Source organism: Chiloscyllium plagiosum, chromosome 14, assembly GCF_004010195.1.
Source record: "Chiloscyllium plagiosum isolate BGI_BamShark_2017 chromosome 14, ASM401019v2, whole genome shotgun sequence".
Taxonomy (NCBI): Eukaryota; Metazoa; Chordata; class Chondrichthyes; order Orectolobiformes; family Hemiscylliidae; genus Chiloscyllium; species Chiloscyllium plagiosum.
The window spans coordinates 1,346,589-1,350,951 of NC_057723.1; positions in this window are offsets into that span (position 1 = coordinate 1,346,589).

Genomic DNA, 4,363 nt, shown 5'->3' on the forward strand with positions numbered 1-4,363 from the left:
TTTAAAAGAAAAGAAAAAAAAGAAAAAAAAAGAAAAAAATTAACAGGAGTTGTCAAGCAAATTATGAAATGACTGGCACCCCAATGTGATAATGGAAAGTTGTGAAGTCAGTCATGCAGCACTAATCTGATCAGAACCCTCAATAAAACCAAGCACTTTTTAGAAGGTTTTATTTCAATTATGTACAGGGAAGGAGTTAAAATATATTAACAGGAGTGTGAGCCCGGGTGTCTCTGGAAAAGGACCATGCATTGTCCACCAACACCCTGGAGTTGTTCAGGGAGAGGTGGGCGCCGCAGCGAGTGGAGTGCATTATTTCCCCCTCCAACTCTATTTTGATTTAATCCCTGCCCTCCCCTTCACTGTTTGATCACACAGCACTGCCCTTTGATGTGAAGGTCTCTGCTTGTCACAGGTCACTCAGGTGTTTATTTTCTTCCTGGTGGTGGAAACTGAATAAAGCTCCATGCACCTTGTATCTTTCACTGTGTCTCACACCTGCACACGCACGCAACATGGGTACTGGGGGGAAAAATAAGCACTACCACAGTTAGGCGGTAGTGCGGGGAAAAAAAATAAATTAAAAAAAAGAATTAACAGGAGTGTCACAGATTCCATTCAACTATTCTGAGCTACCTGGATCAGCATCATATATCTACACATGCAAATAAAGGATGACTTGGTCATGGATATTGGCTTTCGAAGAGCTAGAATTAGAATATTCTTAATTGTTATGTGTACTCAAGTACAGGAGTATAATGAAAAGTATACAATGTTGTCTCTTATGGAGCCATCTTCAGTTCAATGTACCTCGGTCCAAATTTTAGATGCAAAAAAAGGAATAAAAGCAGAAAGGTAGTTGTATTACTTTACGGAGATTCATAGAAAAGTTAGAAATATGATGTAGATAAAAGGATAGACATTATAGCCAGATAAATAAATTATAAATAAAGTCATGATTAAGTGCTGGAAAAGCACAGCAGGTCAAGCATAAACCCCTCATCAGGAATAATCAGAAGGCTTCATTCCTGATGAAGGGCTTTTGCCCAAAACGTTGATTTTCCTGCTCCTCAGATTCTGCCTGACCTGCTGTGCTTTTCCAGCATTACACTGATCTTGACTCTAATCTCCAGCATCTGCAGTACCCCTTTCGCCAAATTACAAATAAACATTACATTGCAGTAGCTCAGCACAAGGGTTTCCTCACATGGTCTGATCGTCAAACCCCAATCCAACAACTGTCCCTGCTGCACTCCAAGCCTCCAGCCCACTCTCAGCTGCTCCAAGGTCAGCTTTCTCTGCGACTCACTGCCCCACAGCAGCCTTCCCTCCAGGACTCGCCAATGACGGCCTATAGTCTGGAGTCGCCTGCTCAAATCCTCTCTGAGTAATTTCAAATGAAGAGTTGACAAAAAAAAGGAAAAGGAGAAAAAAAAGGCAAAAAAGCAAAAGAATGGGCGGGGCAGAGGAACTCCGGTTGGAGAGAGTCTTCCTCTGCCTCCAACTTGTTGATAAATGAGAGGCTGAGTGATTTGGGGAGGAATTCCAGAGGTTCATACCTCAGTTGCTGAAGGCATGCCAACCCAGTTGTGATTAATGAATCAATGCCATTTAACCAGGAAATGCATCTGGACAGTAGCAGTCTAAACCCCCTGTCTTATGTGCTCGTGTTTATAAATGTGAATAAGCGTGATGACTCAAAGGGGGCCTATTGATTTTGCTACAGCCTTAGCCGCATCTATCCACCTCATAGCTACCCTGCAAACATGAATCTCTCAGGCAACTGATAACCGTTTTGCAAAATTGAAATCTCAGCATGTTTGAAGTCTGGTGTTCTTTGAAATTCAAGCTGCATTGGATTGATGTGATCTGTCTGCCATGCTTTTGCAATTTATTAATGGTGCATTGGCCTTTTGAAAAGATTAAACACACAGCGAAATTTCATTTCTTGTGCAGTGTACAATGTTCTGGATCAGAAGGCAGGCAGCACCACTTGGCTGATATAACTCTGTAGTTCCTGCTGATGCACATCATGGTGGCTGCAGTGTCAGACTGTGTTTGAACTAACCTTGACATTGATGAAGTGGGTACAAGTCTCCACTATGCTATTTGCTTGACTGGTTCCCATTGTGGCGGGGGGTGCGGGGGGGGGGCGGGCGTTGTTTGGTCAGTATTATTGGTAATATTTGTTATAACAGCGGCGATTTGCTTGGGCATCAACCACTGATGGCTTCCAGTTGGAGGAGTGCTCTCACCAATCACCCCCCTGTGCTAGTCTGGAGGCTGTTCAGTGTTGGGGGATAGACCACAGATAAGTCTCACCAGGCGAGGCTTGTGCTCTTGGTAATGCAATGAGATACATTACATAACAGTAAATATATATAATAAACATTATCTAAATTCCAGAGAAAACAGGCCTAATTTGTGTAATCTCTCCTCATAACTTAATCCCTGAAGTCCAGGTGCTATTCTTGTAAACCAGTATTGAACTTCCTCAAGTGTGGTGCCTAGATCTGCTCAGAGTACATGAAGTCACAGAGTTAAGTTGCACAGTGCAGGTGGACTGACCCCGAAGAGTAAAGGAATGTTCCAAGTGTCATTGCACCATAAATATATATAATGAATATTATGTTGTAGTCCTTCATGAGATGGCTGGTCAAGGGTTATGGAGATAAGGCAGGAACAGGATACTGATGAAGGATGATCAGCCATGATCATATTGAATGGTGGTGCAGGCTTGAAGGGCAGAATGGCCTACTCCTGCACTATTGTTTATTGTCTATTGGCACAGTGACTCAGTGGTTAGCACCACTGCCTCACAGCTCCAGTGACCCAGGTTTGATTCCAGTCTTGGGCAACTATCTGTGTGGAGCTTGCACATTCTCCCTGTGTCTGACTGGGTTTCCTCTGGATACTCTGGTTTCCTCCCACAATCCAAAGATGTGCTGGTTAGGTGAATTGGCCATGGTATTCAGGGATGTATAGGTTGGGTGCATTAGTTATGGTTAAATGTAGAGTAATAGGAGAATCAGTCTCGATGGGTACTCTTCAGAGGGTTAGTGAGGACTTGTTGGGCCAAAGGGCCTGTTTCCACACTCTAGAGATCCAACGATTTTTGCCTACTCTTCCATTCAATATTACCATGGCTGGTCAACTGCCTGCTCCTATGTTTCCCCTCATATCCTTTGATCCCTTTAATTCCAAACAATATACAACCTCATCTTGAAATTTTACAATGTTTTGGCCTTACCTGTTTTTTGTGATAAAGAATTCTACAGCCTCATTTCACTCTAAGTGAATAAATTTCTTCTCATCTCAGTCAGAAATGGCCTATCCCATATCTTTCGACTGTATCCTTCCGAACAAAAGATAAAGACGGTACATTGGTCTGTATCAGGAGACTCTGCTAGAATCTATATTTCCACAAAGACAGTTCCTTACCTGGTGTGATCATTGGGGGTTGTAGATATCATATACATTCTCGAGAAGCCAGTGCTCTTTACGGTGCAGTGACACTTGGAACATGTCTTTGATCTTCAGGGTGAGTCCACCTGCACTGTGCAACTTAACTCTGTAAGTTTATGTTCTCTGAGCAGATCTGGGCACCACACTTGAGGAAGGATAGATTTGCCTTTGAAGAAGTTCAATGCAGGTTTACAAGAATAATGTACCTGTCAGGCAGGAAAGAGATGGTCGTGTGAGGGAACCTTGGTTGGCGAAGGAGGTTGACTGTCTTGTAAAGAGGAAGAAGGAGGCTTACATAAGGTTGAGGAAATAAGGTTCAGACAGAGCGTTGGAGGGATACAGGATAGCCAGGAGGGAGCTGAAGAAAGGGATTAGGAGAGCTAAGAGAGGGCATGAAAAATCTTTGGCAGGTAGGATCAAGGATAACCCCAAGGCCTTTTATGCATATGTGAGAAACATGAGAATGACGAGAACAAGGGTAGGTCCGATCAAGGACAGTAGTGGGAGATTGTGCATTAAGTCGGAAGATATAGGAGAGGTCTTGAATGAGTACTTTTCTTCAGTATTTACGAACGAGAGGGATGGTATTGTTGGAGAGGAGAGTGTGAAACGGACTGGTAAGCTAAGAGGAGATACTTGTTAGGAAGGAAGATGTGTTGGGCATTTAGAAAAACTTGAGGATAGACAAGTCCCCTGGGCCTGACGGGATTTATCCTAGGATTATGTGGGAAGCAAGAGAGGAAATTGCAGCGCTGTTGGCAATGATCTTTTCATTTTCACTGTCAACGGGGGTGGTACCAGGGGACTGGAGAGTGGCGAATGTTGTGCCCCTGTTCAAAAAAGGGAATAGGGATAACCCCGGGAATTACAGGCCAGTTAGTCTTACTTCGGTGGTAGG